The sequence below is a fragment of the Lemur catta genome, chromosome X (genome assembly GCF_020740605.2).
Source record: "Lemur catta isolate mLemCat1 chromosome X, mLemCat1.pri, whole genome shotgun sequence".
Taxonomy (NCBI): Eukaryota; Metazoa; Chordata; class Mammalia; order Primates; family Lemuridae; genus Lemur; species Lemur catta.
The window spans coordinates 70,590,448-70,608,935 of NC_059155.1; positions in this window are offsets into that span (position 1 = coordinate 70,590,448).

An 18,488-nucleotide genomic window follows, 5' to 3' on the forward strand; every position below is an offset into this window, starting at 1 on the left:
TCAAACTCTACAAACCTTACTAATCTCCCCAGAAGGAAAGGCAACAATAACACCAATTCAAAAGATTAGGTGGACATCAAATTTGTTACTATATTTGAAACAATTTATAAAATTTAAAAGGCTACAGTATTATTTCCACTATGATTATTATTACTATTAAGAAGTGTTTTGTGGCTTTCGATAATAATAAAATCTGTATGAATTGGGTGTTTACAATCACCCTAGAGATATATAAGGTAACAATTTTTTTTTTTCATTTCTATGTACTCTTTTGTAGTACTTTCAGCTAATCCAGACACAAACATGAGTTTACAGCCCAGTTTAGGGTCTGTGCTAAAAGAGAGTTGTAAACACCAGTGTCTTTGCACCATTGGCAACATGAAGTAGATGTTCCAAGTGCCTCAGGCTTTGCTTAATAGAATGCTAAGTAATGAGATTAACAAAATAATGCATTCTAATCATAAACTCAAGGAAATGTATGATTCAAGTGAAACACATATTGTTATTTTATATATATATAAATCTATGCCAGAAAATTATAAATGATGTATTTTCATATATACATATATATATTTATAAATCTATCCCAGAAAATTATAAATGACATAGTTTCCTATATCATTTATGGATGATAAAATGATCTCTTGAGAGGGAGAAAAAGTGGGTTATGATACCTGAGCAGTGGGCCAACAGAATGATGGAGCTAATGCTGGTGAAGATAAAGAAAATATTGAAGGAGTTTTATAAAATTGTCGCTGTTGATGGAATGCATGAATGAATAATTGTTTTATTTTCAACGTCTTTTTCAGACGATATGTAGGAATTGCAGCATGCCTTTGTATTTGTTAGCATAGCTTTGGGATGAAGGATTGAGAGAGAGCTGGATATTGTTTGTGAAATAATAAGAACAATAATACAAATGCTCATTCATCACCTCTAACCGGGTACCAGGAATCTGGCATTCCTTATCTTGCATACTCCTCCCAGCCACCCTACAAAGCGTGCACTCTTGTTGCCCCATCTGACACGTGAGGACTTTGTGGCTTTAAGGGATTAAGCCATTTCTTCAAAGTCGCATAGCTCGTAAACAGCTCAGCCTAGTTTCAAAGGCAGCTCTGCCCTCTCCAAAGCCAAAGTAGTTGATTAGTAAGAATCGAGGCATGTATGTGTCTCCACCCTGTCAATTTCTGTGATGGAAACTTTCATTCTTTACATAGAAAGAAGAGCCAGAGATGAACATCACAAAGTGTAACATCTCTTCTACTATGTAGCATCCAACTAAGATGATCCTTTGAAAGGATCATGTTAACAGGAATATTTTTATTGTTTTATAGTCTCTGAACTCCATTAGCCCACTATCTGTCTTTTCTTTTCAACCAAGAAGTCAGTAGGCGAGCACCCATTTCTAAGTTATGAATGCAAGGTGCAGGCATGCTATCCAAAGACATGACCCAGGATTGAGTCAACACATCAGCTTGCCTTTTCCCCTCAAGAGACCAAATCACAGTGCTACATTCTGGCTAATGAACTACTGCCCACATTTCATTTTAAGTGAGTTTACATGTCGATGACTTAAAATATAAATTAATAATATTAACGTCGATAGCTTAAAATATAAAACCATTTGTAAATGTATTGCCAAGTTGAAAAAATTGTGTCTCTATTTTTCAATTTTATCTCTCGTTTTTATTGTGTTTTTCCTTTTTATTAATATATGATAGTTGTATGTGTATTGGAGGTACATGTGGTATTTTGGTACCTATTTACAATATGTATTGATCAAATCAGGCAATTAGAATATCTATCACCTCAAATATTTATCTTTACTTTGTGTTGGGAACAACACAATTCTTCTCCTCTAGCTATTTTGAAGTATGCAATACATTAATGTTAATGAAAATTTCCCGACTGTACTATTGAATATAAGAATTTATTCCAACTGTGTTTTTGTATCTCTTAACTAACAATTGTGCAGAACAGTAAAATTATTAAAAATGGAAAATAAGACAAAGGAAAGGGAGAAATGAACTTCTGTTTTTCTAATTCGGTGCCAAAAAAAAAAAAAAAAACACTCATACGATCAGCTTCATTAGAATTTCATAAAGCAAATGTTTTTATTAAAATTCAGGGGAAAATAGGATTTTTAATAAAATGTAATACTAGAATAAAGGCACCTTCTTTTTTCTTGAATACATTTACCTCACCGTAAGCTAAATACATTTAATGAAAAACTCAGGTACTGAAACTTATGTCATTTCCATGTAGACATGAAAATTTCTTATTAACTCTCTTTTGCGAACATTGTCTCACATTCTTACTTACAGTTCTCAGACATTGCAGACCTAGTCCAGCCATTCTTGAGAATGCATTTGAAAAGAACAGTGATCCCTTGCTCTACTGCCTTTTAAAGGTAGGTGGAGGAATTTGAGAAGGCTTGTAGAACAACAGCCTTTATTAACCTTGCAGTCACATATTTATCAAGACATTACTGACCTAGAGAAACTGCTAGCCTGTGATAAAGGAATCTTAGATAAAAATTTTCTAGTGGTTTGCATCTATGCATCATAAACCTTATAAAGTCTCTTGAAATTAGTATTAAGAATCCACGACTTCTGTAAGGTTTTTGGATGGTCGGCACCAGAGAAAGAAAGACGAGTAGAGTTGAAAGGGTTAAGTAGAGAGGTTTCATTGGAGTGTTCTAGGGTGAGGGTAACGGGTCCCAAGGGAGGGACTTGGGCAAGGTTCTTGGGCCCCGGAAGAAACCAGGGCAGTCATCTGGGCCTGAAGCAAGCGTATTTATATGCGGTGAGGGGCATAAGTGGAGGAGGGCTTGCTTTTTAGGTGGTTGTTCAAGTGGATTATCAAGTTCTCAGTAGGCATGACGTCTCTGGGGCTGCAACAGGGTGTCTCCAGGGTCCGGTAGACAGCGTGGGGGCTGGGTGTGCTGCCAGTCACAGGATGTGGCTGGGCCAGGTGCTTGTGGAGCTGACTCACTGCTCAGGGCAGAGGGGTTTGTAGCAGGGGAGGGGGCTACACGGCCCCCCACCAACCTTACAAGTTCTTTTTCAATTACAAAAGTCTAGCAGAAGTCATATATTTACCTGGAAGAAATATTTACAGACCTTGGGGTCACATGTGGCCTTCCAGATCCTGGAGTGAGGCCTTTTGACTGAATCCAAATTTTACAGAACAAATCCTTTTATTAAAGAGGGTGAAGCAGAGAAAGATGAGGCTTTTCTTGCTTCCTTTGTTGCTTAAAAAAGAACAATCTTGATTGAAATCAGAAGACGGCAGTTCCCCACCCCCTTGACAGTATATAATTTAAACTTCTGTTTTTGTTTTTATCTAATATGTTATCTCCAATAACTTTAATTGATGAGTTTGGGCCATTTACATTTAATGTAATTATTAATATGGTTAGAGTTAGTTCTATCATTTTACTATTACTTATTACTTTGCCTTCTCTGTTTTTTTTTTTTTAATTTCACTCTTTCCCCTTTTTCTTTTGGATTATTGAAATGTTTTGGCATTCCATTTTAATTTATATGTAGGTTTTTGAATATATGTCTTTGTATAATTTCTTTAGTTGTTGCATCAGATATTTTTCTCCTTCTGCAAACTTTCACAATCTGCTTAGAGTTAATCCTTAGCACTTTATTTAAAATGCAGACACATTAAAACCGTATGTCTCTAAACCCACTCCCCTTTATGCTATAGTAGCCACTTGTTTTACATCTGCTTAAATTAAAAATATATTCAGACATGGTCTTATTTACTGGAAGGAAATTAAGAAGGGGACAATGGTCTATTAAACTAACCCAGAAATTTACTATTTCTGTTTTTTTTTCTTCATTCTGGACATTCCAAGTTTTCTTCTGTTATTATTCCTCTTCCCTCTGAAGAATTTTCTTGAGTACTTTTTTAATACAGTAGGTTTATGGGTGATGATTTATCTTAGTGTTTCTTCAGCTGAAAACATCTTTATTTTGCTTTCTTCCTGCAGGGCATTTTTGGCTAGACAGAGTCTCTGGTTTGACATTTCTTTTCCTTCAGAACTTTAAAGAAGTTCTTCCACTGCTTTCTGGGTTTTATGAGTTTTGATGAAAACTCTGCCCTCATTCAAGTCTTTGGCCTGTGAATGCAATATCTTGTGTTTCTCTGGCTGCATTCAAGATTTTTTTCTTTGCTCTTCCGTAGTGTGATTAAGATGTATGTAATGTAGATCTCCTACGAGTTTGTTCTGTTCAAGGTTTACTGACATCTTAGATCTGTATTTTTTTTTATTTCACTAAATTTGAGAAGTTTACTATTATTTATTCCTTTTTTTTAAAAATTTTCCTATACTAATCTCTGTGTCCTCTGCTGGAACTCCAAGGATAAGCACATTAACCCAATTGATGTTTTCCCACATATTCATTTCTTGCTCTCAATTTTCCTTTTTTCTGTGGTTCATATTGGATAATTTCTATTGATTTATCTGCACCTTCCCTGTCTCTTCCCACTCTCACCTCCATTCTACCACTGAGACTGTCTAGTGATTTTTGTCTTTTTTCCCTTATTCTATTACTTAATCCTGAAATTTCCTGTTGGCTCTGGTTTTTTTTGTTTGTATGTCTTAGTCAGAAATTTTGCCTTTCCTTTTAACACCAGAACAGGTACCTTTATTTCACAGAAAAGGGTAATGCCAGTTGTTTTAAAGTATTTACTGGTAACCTCAACTGACTTACGGGTCATCTCGGAGTTTGCCTGTGTTAGTTGTCCTCTCTCTGGAGAGCTGTTGAGATTATCCTGATATTTGCAGGTCAAATAATTTTGGATTTAACCCTGGACACTTTGAATATTATGCTATAAATCACTGAAGTTTGTTAAAATCTTCTGAAATTGTTTGTTTGATTTTTAGTTTTAGTGGGTACTTAACACGGTGAATATCAGACCACAAATTCTAACCTGCCTTTAAAACCTGGGCTATGGTTCCAATTTAAGTTTAGTTTCAAAGTCTTTGCTGTGCCATTTTTAATTTTTTTTAATTTTAATTTTAATTTTTTATTTCAGAGTATTATGGGGGTACAAATGCTTTGGTTACATAAATTACCTTTGCACCGCCCAACAAGTATGCCCACGTCCCAGGCGCGAGCACCACATCCATTAGGTGTGGATTTACCCATCCTCTCCTCCCCTGTCCCACCTGCCCGACACCCCATGAATGTTACTTCCATATGTGCATATAAGTGTTGATCAATTAGTTCTGATTTGATGGTGAGTGCATGTGGTGCTTGTTTTTCCATTCTTGAGATACTTCACTTAGTAGAATGGGCTCCAGCTCCATCCAGGATAATACAAGAGGTGCTAGATCTCCATTGATTTTGTGGCTGAGTAGAACTCCATGGTATACATAGACCACATTTTATTAATCCACTCATGGATTGACGGGCACTTAGGCTGTTTCCACATCTTTGCAATTGTGAATTGTGCTGCTATAAACATTCTAGTGCAGGTGTCTTTTTTATAGAATGTCTTTTGTTCTTTTGGGTAGATGCCGGTAATGGGATTGCTGGATCAAATGGTAGATCTACTTGTATCTCTTTGAGGTATCTCCATATTGCTTTCCACAGAGGTTGCACTAGTTTGCAGTCCCACCAGCAGTGTATGAGTGTTCCTATCTTTCTGCATCCACACCAGCATTTGTTGTTTTGGGACTTTTTGATAAGAGCCATTCCCACTGGAGTTGAGCGATATCTCATTGTGGTGTGTCCCACATGGGCACCTTCAGAGGGCCACTCTGGCTCCTGGGTAGCAGCCTATATCTGCTCCAGTCATCATAGCCTTTGTTGTACTGATTTCAATCATCTCCACATAGGCAGAGCTCTGGCACAGCCCAGGGCATCCTACAGAGTTTCAAAGGTTCCCTTCATTGTGTTCCTTTCTCTTCTTGACTTTGCTCATGATTCTCAGCTCTCAGGAGTTCGACTTTTCCTTGTGCTCTGGTTGGAAACCCAGGCTTTCAGCTTCCCCACGGTGCTGCTCACTTTCCATGACTTAGTCTCCCTCAGATGGCTCCACAAGGGGAAATGGATGTGGGCTGCATCTGCTGCAGTATCCCATTGTTCCCGCCACAGCTCTGCTACTGTGGCTTGCAGGAAGGAGGCCAGGAGACACGAGGAAGCTGGGTCCTGCAGGGCATTGCCTTTCTCTGACACTGACCCAACAGACAGGTTTTTCTTGGTACCTTTTCTGACCATGTCTGCAGCAAGTCTTATGGGTCAAGTCTGTCATAGGTCTGACTCAGCAAATGTGTGTCGAGGGGAAGTAAATAATAGGGAGCCCACCAATCTCTGGGCATTCTTGGAGTTCTGATTGTTCTCTACAGTTGTCCTGCTGTGTTTTTACTTCTCAAAATCCTCCTGTAGTTGGCATTATATATTCTGTCCCGGCTTTAAATCATGTTCACAGGCAGCATTACAACGGAGTGTGCTCACTCCATCCCACCCTGTCCTGCCTTGCCAATTTATTCTGCATCCGCTTTTTCCTGTCTCCAAGGGCTTTGAAGGGATTTATCCATCAAATATTTATCTCCTGAAATTGAAAATGGGTTGGAGCCCTTGGGTTAACCTGGAATTTAATTTTGAGGAGGCCCTCTGAACTCACAGTGACCCACTGCTGCACTGCAAATGTAAATTCTCCAAAGCAAGATCAAAGTCATCTCCTCTTGGTATTGTTCAGCATTTAAGGCTGGGTGTAAAATCGTCACTCATGAATAAACAATGTCCTGCCGAAGCCAGAGGCCATTTTTCTTTCTCATTTTTTTTTTTTTTTAAGATCACAAAGAAATCTCTTTCTTGGACTCCTTTTTTTTTCTCTTTTTCTTTTTCCTTCCAATCTCCATTTGAGCTTCACATGCTATGAAGTCTCAACTGAAATATCATGAATTAAATGACGAGGATTACATCACCCACATTTTGTGCAGGGGTACCTCTTGCCTTTTCATAGACGTAAATAATAATGTGCAATTCTGGAAATGAATGTGGATTCCATGTGTCTCCTCTTGGGCAGCAAGGAGGAAGTCTGGGTGTGATCATCACCAGGTCTGGAAAGGAATCGGGCATCCCACACTCAGAGCAGGGCAGCCCCAAACCATGCGGGTTAGGATGCTCTGTGCAAGGTGGCGCTCATTGTTTTAATCCAATATTGTTAGGAGCTGCCTTCAGCTCATACCACCACCTTGAAAATGAAAACCAAAGAGGCCACATATCGGAAGCCTGCCTTTGAGCACATCTCACATGCACGTATATTTAAACATCGTAATCCACTTCTTTTTCTTTTCACGCAGGCCACTGATCTCTAACCAAAAAAAAAAAAAGACTTTTTGGAAGATTTCCTTACAGCTATTATGAAAAAGACCCAACAAAGACAGGGGAGTATGACTGACAAGCCCTCCCGGACCTTCAGGAGGGGAGACATCTGTGCCACTCGTCCTGAAACGTTGGCTGACTTTTCCAAACGACATTTGCAGCAACAGTAGGGATTAGAAGCCCTACCAGGCAAACACCTGCGGACCGCGGCAGACTCGCCCTCATGTAATTTAATAAGATGTCTTTTGTTATGAAACCAGAATTCTATTTTGCTAGCCAAGCCTCTGCTGAAGTGGAAAATAGGTCTCGAGAGTGGTTCCCTCTTCTCCCACCTGGAGTTATTTTGGGGGGTTGTTAATATTTAAGAGCCTATTAGTAATTTCACTGTTTCCCCGCACAAATCTGTGCTGGACTTGGCATTGCCAAATGATCCCTCCAAGGTAAGTGCTGTAAATACTTCATCAGTTCTCTTAGGAGATATTGGCCAAGGACATTATCTCTCCTCCAAGAATGCCTCCATCCTGAGTTGGTTATGAGCAGTAACTAAAAAACCATCAGAGGAGTCCAGATCAAACTGTGTCAGTCACATCCAAAGCCTCACAAGGTCCTGGAACTCTGAAATGATGCCAGAGGTTCAGCAGCTCCTGATCTCTTAATACTTCATGTATCTTTCGATTTGGTCAGTAGACAGACCAGCAACAGTGCAAGCGCTACAGGAACCACTGCAATCGGGTCAGACGGCAGGAGAGGAGGAAGCCCTCAGAAATCCAGCTGGACTCTATCCATTACCCAACCCAAATATTGATCTTTGCATGAGTAGCAGATGCCTCCTTGGTGAGTAGTTGCGAGGCATCCGTAAATCTTTTTGCACGGCCGTGTTCTCTTTTCTCAGGTGAAACCTTAAGTGACGTAAGGCAACCTGTTTCTGAAACATGTGAATCAGTCTGGTTTATAAATGCATGGACTTTACAGCTCATTAGCTGTTGGCGAGCTTTTCAAAACTTGCATGCTAGGCAAGTAGGAAATAAGTTGATTAGGATTAAATGTAATAAAAAAATTGTCGACTATGCATGCATTGCAATCGTGATGAAACAGTATTCTGGAATATTTTTGCAGTTTTCACCTAGAGTCATTTTATTTGGCCAATTGCAGCTGTTATCAAATGTCAGAATGGGGGAGAGGAGTTGGATAAGAAAGCCAACAAATTGTTCATATCTGCTACACAGATATTAAAATTTATTAGGGTTAAAATAAATGTTTTACATTATCCTGCTATAGAAACCCTAAAATGACATCTAAAGCAGAACTTATTATCCTAATTCTTTATTTTATAAATGATGTATACATAGGTACGCCAGGATCATTTTTCTTTTTGGTTCCTGGACAGTGGAGGTGAAATTTAAATCCAAGAGTGACCGGTTCTGGATGCACGTGGTTCATTATTCTTCTAGACTCATTTCTGAATTAAAGAGGCAGAAAGTGAGAGCTGTCGAGGTTTCCTCTTAATCAAATAAAACCAAATGGAAATGGAAATTAAAAAAGAAAATCTAAATTAAAGGGGCTCCCAGACTGTCCTATTCCCAGGAAAGTTCTTACTCCTTGTTATGTCATGCGGAGTATATGTGTTTATCACATTTAGAACAATGAGAAAATCTGCTGTGTCTCAAGAATAGTCTGTTATAGGATAATGCCTGGCTTGTTATGTAAGCCCATTACATTTAATATTTTGGAGAGAAAATAGGACACACATGAATAAATACACAACAGTGCATTCCATGTGTAGATTGTTAAACCCTTTAGCCCGAGATGTTCAGGAATAACAACGAAATACACACTATTGATCAGCTAGCCTGTATGCATTTTCCATTAATTCCATGTGGAACACCAATTTGTTGAATCATTTCCTTCCTTCCAAGTCTGAGATTTGGGAGAAAAATGGTAAGTCCAAGAGGGACAACTGGATTAAATGAAAGAATTTATTTGCCATGAAAGAAAATCTCCTTCAACCCTGTCTTCTAAACATGTGTACTCACATTGGATGTGAGCAGCATCATAACCTTGATCAAAAAATTACTCCATTTAATTCTCAGTTTTCTTTGTGAAATCGAAAGACTACAAGCCATTTCACCAGGCTTTGGTCCATTTTAAATGATATAATATTTGCGAAGTTTTTCACAAACATAATTTAATGGAAATCTGATTTTGACATGCATGTTCTAAAGCCCTAAATATTATATGGGAATTCACTTCATCGTGTTAAATTATTTCTAGCTGATGCTTTTTTCCTTAAGTCTTTTGTTTCTTTAGATAAACCATGAGAATTATTGTGTAATTTAATTATGGTTCCTAAAACCTTAATCATTAATAGTGTTAAAGAAACTTCGGGATACCTTTTCCTCTTAATAAACACTGACAACTCTGTGAAACGTAATGATATTAGAAAAAGTGTCTCCTGCCACATTAATAACTCCACCAACCACTGTGCCATCTGGACTCTACTAAGGAAACCTCTCACAAAAATTATTTTAATGGCTTAAACCTGGAAAATGGCACAAATTTTTCCCTTCTAGAGCTGAGCATATGTCGTATTTCTTTCCTCCTGTGTCCCCTGACAGTTCCATAATTCTAAAGTTTCAGAATTTACAATAGCTCACTGCGTCTGATGAGCAAATTTCATTTTCTAATTCATGTTGAGCATCTATTTTCTTGTTTGCTTCATCAACTTTTCTAGCGTTTGATCTGAGTCAGAGAATTTGACTTGTACATACATAATAAAGATTCAAGCATGATTTTCTGAACATCAGATTAATGTCAGAGGACTTCAGAGTCAACTTTGGTTTTAATTTTCATCTCTCCAAACCTGTACAATGGGAGAAAATATTCGAAGGCTACACATCCAATAAAGGGCTGATAGCTAGAATCTATATAGAACTCAGGAAAATCAACAAGAAAAAAAATCAAACGACCACATTAAAAAGTGGGTAAAAGACATGAACAGGAACTTTTCAAAAGAAGACAGACTAATGGCCAACAAACATATGAAAAAAATGCTCAACATCTCTAATCATCAGGGAAATGCTAATCAAAACCACAGTGAGATACCATCTAACTGCAGTGAGAATGGCTTTCATCAAAAAGTCCCCAAAGAACAAATGCTGGCGTGGATGCAGAGAGACAGGAACACTCCTATACCATCAGTCATACCTCCACCATCACGTTGTGGTCTATCTGTACTTTTCCCTTCTTCATTTTCACGTTTTTTTTTATTACTATTCTTAGAGGTTTCTCAGTAGCCTTCTCGCCTTCGCCAGTCCCTGTGAATCATTGCATATTTTCCTATTCCCTGACACCCTGCAGCCAGGATGAACTTTCTAAGGCTAAAACATCTTCATATCATTCCTTGATGGAAATGCTCCCATTTAGTCCCCCAAATCCTTGGGATAGAGTCTGAATGTCTTCGGCCCAGTGTCTAAGACCCAGAGAGCTGAGAGCTTATCCAACAGCTCTGAGGCTGACGAGGACTGAGTAGCAATAGAGAGTGTGTCCCAGGTAGGAAGAGGCTTCTAGGGCAAAAGACTGGGGCCAAGACAGTGCAATGAAAATATAATAGAAAAGGTGGTATGACAAGAGCTGAGATTTTGTGTGTGTGTTTTCATTTTTACTATTGTCCCAGAAAGGCTCTTGCAGATCGGGTGTTGACTTCAATATGTGGATGGATTGAGACAAATTCATGAACAGCTAAGCATGTGCCAGACAGAACTAAAACATGTAGAAGTGAAGAAGCGCTAGAGATGTTCTACAGAAGTGAACTATCTAAATGATACAAGGAGGGGCTGGGGCATCACCCAATCCATCTCAAGCAATCTGGAGGGAGGTGAAAAACATTCAAAAGACGTGGCACTGAAAACTGGAGAGAGGCTGTCAGCTTCACTCGTCAACGCCCGACTCAACGCCGTGATATGTGATTTTTCAGTTAATTACACTCCGCCGCCGAGGGAGCTTTTAAGGCACGTAAGAAGTACCCTGCCCAGATTCCAGTCGTGCACATGTCTAGATTCAGAGCTCTGAAAACTGTGAGCCTAAGATATTCGTAAATTAAAGAGCATGAGAGAGGAGTGACAAGGATATTCAACAGAGGGCTTTTACATGTATATGAACCCAGAGGTATTTTATTTAAACAAACCAAAAAAAAAAAAAAAAGATTCGAAACCTGATAGCGTGAAAAAATCAAGCATTATCTCTTGCCTTCTTAAATAAAATGTACCTCAGTTCAATCAAATAGTTCATGAAGGCAATTTTATCTTTACAAAAATAGTCCAGCTCATCAACGCAAGAGATTGAGGCAAACAGAAAATCACTATTTTGAAAACGCTAGTTACTACCAATAACTTGTAATATCAAGAAAGAAAGAAGTACACCCAATTTGTACCTCCGGGTGGAAATCTTCCTTCTAAAACAATCAAACTCTAATCTGATGAAGCCACTAGATCTCACTGTTAATTCACAAGATGCAAAAAGATCAGTGGGTATTATAAGGATATCGTGAATATACAATCGGGCTGTATATTCCATTGGGGAAACCATATAGCGGGAAAGACCCTCTTTTTTTCTACAAATAAATTGCAAAAGAGAAAGAAAGAGATGGAATGGGAGCCTATAATTATAAGAGACTTAGGAGAGACACCAACCAATTGCAATGCATAGAATATATTGGAATCCTATTGGAAACTAAAAAATTATTAGTACTAGCAACAATGAGACAATTTAGGAAATTAAACACTGATCAAACTTCTGTGCTTCTAAGTATTATAGGCAATATTTTATGTGTGCTAAAGACATTGTGATTTTAGTTTTTAAATGGATCTTACATTTCAGAGAGATATATAAAATATTGACATATTAGTAATGAGTGTATTTTATCATATCTGGTATTTACTTTAAAATAACCTGAAGGAAGAGGGGAAAAATGTGGGAAATAAATAATAAAGTCTCTTCCTCACACCTTTCCCAGCCACTTGTGTCCTCTGTTCTACTTTTTACTTCTATGAAAGCAACTTTTTTTTTAGTTTCCACATATGAGTGAGAACACGCAACATTTAACTTTCTTTTCCTGGATTATTTCCGTTCACACAGTGACCTCTGGTTCCATTATGTTGTCACAAATGACAGGACTCCATTCTTTTTCGGGGCTGAATAGTATTCCATTTTGTGTACTCATCTGACAGGGAATGACTATCCTCTTCCTACAATAAGAACCTCAGACAGATTAGGGCTCAGCCTAATTACCTAATTTTAATGTGATTCCATCAGCAAAAACCCTGTTTCCAAATAAGACTGAATTCGAAGATGCTGGGGATTAAGAGTTAGGCCTTCAATGTTTATCTAGGGGTGAGGGGTAGAGAATTCCATTCATAGCACCATGAGATACTTGTAAGCTGTTCCTTAATTTATCTTTCATGCAGAACAATTGTCCACACCCACACTTTTTGTCTAGACCAACACCAGAATCCAGCCCCTCGGAACCTGAGAATCTCCCTAATTAATACATTTAATTAATTCTTACAGTGTTAGAATATAAAGTCGTTAAGTCATAAGCAGCAAAGAGCTCATGAGCACTCAACAAGTATTCTTGATGGACTGATCTCAAAAAAAAAAATCTGAGATTCACATATTTCAAGAATGATCTAATCATGCAAAACAAATACATGATTCTTGCAGTTTTAGTAACTCCCCAACTATTCTTTCATAGACTTTAATTGTAGTTAAACAGCTTTTGTTTTAATACATTATGCAATTGTTTAGGTTTTCTCTTCTTTATTTAATGACCAAAATGCATTACTCTTTTTTAATCTTCCACTTTCTTATACACGTTATTTGAGATTTTTTTAATTTTAGAAAAATCAAGAAGTTGAAAAAAGACTCAACCCTTTTTTTTAACAAAAATTGTTTGAAGTCACCGAGAATGTGTCTAATAATTTAAGTAAATATATAAATAAGATACATATTTAAGATACACATTACTCAGTTACTTGAGAATTTTCCTCTGAGATATAGATTTTTCCTTTTACTCTCACCTTCACTATTGCTGTATGTTAAACAACTAAACATTACAGAAAATAAAACAATTGATAAGTAATACTCCTTTATATTCTAACATTTTTAAGAATTAATTTTATTAAGGACACCAAGAAATAAGTACATCGATAAATCCAAGACACAAATAACACTTTACATACTATAACATGCCTTAAACTTCAATGCCATCATTAAGCAAAATATTACCTTTTTACCTTCCAACATTCAGCTCTATTTTGTTTCCACACTGTGAGTTGTGATAATTACAAGTAAGTGGACAGGTTCTTACACGAAAACATTCTCTGCTCCTAACTGCGTATGTTTTGTTTGACAGAGCTACAGCTTTTGCAATTTTAAATAGCAGGTGATTTCTCCCCATTAACTAGAAGTTGCAAAGATCGATTTTTGCTAATTAGACAAGCCAGAGTGGGGACGCCCAGCTGCTCCAAATTTCTGGCGCTTAAGAATTTGTAGAGGCATTTCATTTTAAAAAGCTACCTTGCTGAGGAGGGACATCTGGTACCTTAGGGTCCCAGCTGAATACAGCTGATGTTTTCTTAGAATGTGGAGAACCTCTCACACTGAAACAGAAGTGAACTGCTCTGTGCAATCTGGATGTTTTGCTGTAAGTTGTTAGTAACCCCACCCCAGATGAGCTGGCAAGGAAACCAGTGCTCACAGCTATACACACGGTGACAGGAACGCAAAGACATAACCTTGAGTCCCACACACCATTAGGAACCTGCATCCTGTAAATTATTCCTCTGATGAACTCTGTTACGGGAGTGTATGCGAGGAAGTAGCTTCAGGGAAGGACCAGGATATAGACAATTGTACAGAATTAGTGGTTTAGAGAGGTCTTGGGGATCAAACTCCTTATTGCTTCTCATTTTTTTTTTTGAAAAGCATACAAGTTTTATTAAACATGCACATGGGGATTTTTTTTACTATTATTATTTCAGAGTATTACGGGGGTGCAAACAAACACTTTGGTTACATAAATTGCCTTTGCACCACCCGACAAGCATGCCCACCCCCCAGGCAGTGTGCACCGCACCCCTTGGGTGTGGATTTACCCGCCCCCCTCCCCCTCCCACCTGCCCAACACGCTATGAATGTTACCGCTTCTCATTTAATAACAACTTGCCAACTCGACTGAGTTGAATAACGTCCCAGAGAATTCAGGTCCACCCAGGACCTATGAATGCAGCCTCATGTGGAAATAGAGTCTTTGTAGATATAAACACGTTAAAATGAGGTCCCCCGGGATTAGGATGGGCCCTAATCCAATGACTGGTCTCCTTACAAGCAGTTCACGTGAAGACACAGAGATTCACACAAGGAAGAAGGTCTGTGCTGTGCACATCACAGACAGAGACTTGGGGGGATTAAGACAAGGAATGCCAAGAATTGTCGGAAGCCACTAGAATCTGGGAGAGAGGAATGGGGCAGAGTCTCTCCCTGAGCCCTCGGAAGGAACCAACCCTGCCAGCACCTTAATTTCCAACTTCTGACCTCTAGAACCACGAGAGAACCCATTTCTACTGTGTTAAGCCACTCAGTTTGTGGCACTGCATCATGGCAGCCCTGACAAATTAATCCACCAAACATATCTAAGAGTCTTCAACTTGCACTGAATCTGTCTTCACAGTTCTTTCATTACAATCATAGTTCAATCCAAATCATCACCCTATTTTTATATATAAATATGTTTTATATATATATTGATAACCCTAGTTTCATATATATGTGTGTGTGTGTATTCTCTCTCTCTAATATATATATATTACATATAAATTTTATGGTATATATTTGAATTTTACATCATGATGCTATGGAATAAATATTAACATAAGGGAGACAAAAATACAGGGATTTAGGTCAAAAGACACAAAGCAGCAGATATGTAGGATGAATCAGTTTAGAAGTCTAATGTCCAACGTGAGAACTTAAGTTAATACCATCGCATCCTGTTAGGGAGTTTTGTTAACTAAGTAGATTTCAGCTGCTCTTGCCACAAAAAAAGTAACTGTGTGAGACAGTATGTTGTTAGCTTGTATCACCACAGTATCCATTTCATCACCCGTATGTATTTCCGTAACAGCATGTTGCAAAACTCACTCTTCTCCTAAACTATCATTTTTCCACTATTCCACACAGCCCGTGTCTTGTATCAGTACTCAGTTTCCTAAAGCATTACTTTCTGACGTCCATATCCATCACTGATTAAAGTGCAAATCCGGAAACTTGCATTTCAAGCCCATCTAAGTGCCCTCTGAGTTATGTTGATATTTTTTTCTTCATTTCTAAGGATTTCATATGGTAAAATATATATTTTTTAAAATACCTAAAAACCTGACTCATGCAAATATAAAAAGAACACGTGTGAGTATATCCAACTTATACATTAATGGAGAACTATTTATGATCATAAAACTAGTTAGGACAAGTGTTTATATATTCCATCAGGAAAAAAAACATTGGAAAATGAAGAAAGTTAGAATAAAATGACTAGGTTAGATAAAAAGCTGTTGTACGAGGGAAATAACCCATAACCTTTGAGGTTAACTTCTTTCTGAGGCAGACATGTATAGGCTAGCACGTGACTTTATCTTGTTCTTTGTTTTTGTTTGTTTTCTTAGTGGAGAAAAGCAAGCATTTCTAGGGCCTGTTTTGATGGGTCATTTTACGTGTCAACTTGGCTGGGTTGCACAGTACACAGATATTTAGTTAAACACTGTTCTGGGCATGTCTGTGCGAGTGTTTGTCGTGAGATGAACATTTGAATCACACACAGAGTAGAGAAGATCGCCGTCCATGGGGACGGGCCTCATCCCATCACTTTAACACCCGAACAGAAGAAAAAGGCTGAGTAAGAGAAAACTGTACCTGTCTGACGCTGTGCAGTGGAACCCCAGTGTTCTCTTGCCATTAGCCTATAACTTACACCATCGATTCTACTGGGTCTCAGGCCTTCAGACTGAGATGGGAACATACACCATCAGCTCTGCTGGGTCTCAACTGTAGATTTGGGGATGTGTCTGCTTTTATAATTATATGAGCTGATTCCTTCATACAAATTTCATTACACACACACACACACACACACACACACACAATGTATTGGTCCTGTTTCTTCAGAGAACCCTGACTAAAACCCTTATAAAAATCAAACTTCCTCCCTGTGTGTGTGGTCATTTCTTTAATCAACAAAGGAACCTTCTCTGAGAAACAGTAGTTCCCCCAAAACTTTGATTTGGCCCCTCAAGACCCATATCTTTCCAGTAAAAATTTTCGTTTTGCCGAATAAGTCTGTGCTCTGTATTTGCTGCAAGTGAAGACTGCAGTGGAGTGGGATATTTGTGACACACTCTTTCTTCTAGAGATATAAACTGTTCAGTATACACACTCTGTGCACAAAATCCAGTGTCGCTGAGTTTCAAGGAAAGGGAAATATATCACGCAATCAACTTGCAGATGACAAAAGCCATGTCCTCTGAGACCCTGAGTCATATTAGCCAAAGCCCATTGCTATAAACTCAATCAAATATCACTCATGGTTGTTCATGAATAGAGGATACGGTGAAAATACATGTATTACTCAAGGTTCCACAAGGAATTATAACCAACAGAAAATATATATTTATTTTAAGACATTGGCTTATGGGATTTGGGATAAGTCAGCAAGGTGAAAACTCAGGCAGGGTTTGTACATTTCAGTTTTGAGGCAGAAATCTTTCTCCTTTGGAAAACCTCAGTCTCTGCCCTCAGCCTTCAAGTGATTAGATGAGGCCCACCCACAGTGTAGAGAATCCTCCGCCATCCTCCAAGTTTATGGATTGTAAGTGCATGTCACATCCACAAAATACTTTCACTGCAGCATCGAGATTAGTGTTTGGCCGAGCAACTTGGCAGCAAAGGTTGGCCATGTTGACACATGCAAAATTAGCCATCACCTATAGGACGCAATGCTACTGTCTGAATGGTTGTGTCCACTCCCAGCTCATTTGTTGGGACATAACACCCGATGTGATGGTATTAAGAGGTGAGGACTTTGGGGAAGGGATTCAGTTACGAGAGAACCACCCTCATGGATGGGACAAGTGCCTTTACAAAAGAGGCCCCAGAGAGCTCCCTCACCCCTTCCACCATGTGGGGACACAGCAAGAAGGCACCATCTACAAAGAAAGTTCTTAGCAAACACCTAATCTATAGCTCCCTTTCAAATTGCGTAAGTGCAGTAGCCTTCTCACCTGCAGGCGCCTCTTCAAATTTTCCAATAAAGTGCCCTGCAATGGTCCTACTTCTTAGTCAATTAAATGATCTTGCCCTGAACTATAAAAGACACCCCAACGCACCTTCTGTGTGCAGCATTCAGGACCTGTTGTCTGAGCCTCCGAACAAATGCACCCTGCGCCCTGTGGGTTATGTCAAAGCCCTGATTTTAAGCTTTTAGCAAGTGACATATGCTTAAAAATTACACCTGTCACCGTGTGTCCAACCAATGCGTTAAAGAGGTGTGAGCGAGCGGAATAAGAACAGTGTGTCCTATATTACCCCAGGAGACCTCATGGGAAATTATAGCTGTCTCCTCAACGTGTCAGGGAAATTGAGGCCTTCTAATAAGTCCCTGCTTCTCTGTGTCTGGGATGACAAGCAAAATATTTTACCATTTGGCACCAGGGGACTTAAAAACCGTGAGGCAGGCATCATGAAGTTAAACTGAATTTCTGTGAAATAGCCTTTATCCCTTCTCTGCCACGAGGGTGCGTGGTAGACCGGCTCAGTTCTCAGCATAGAAATGGGCAGACTACAATATCTAGGACTGATCCTAAAATCAACAGCAAGTGAAGGCTCAGCTCATTAAGACAAAAAATGTAGGATGGTACCATAATCTAGTCCCATTTTCTTCTTTTACAGATTAAAAGATAGCAGCTATCCAGGCTGATGTAACATATTGTCCCAGTTGGAAAGAATAGGGGAGCCAGGATTTGGAATCTGGAGCTTCTCAAGTTTGCTAAAATGTTCTTGGGTCCAACAAGGAAACACATCCTGAGGTCCACA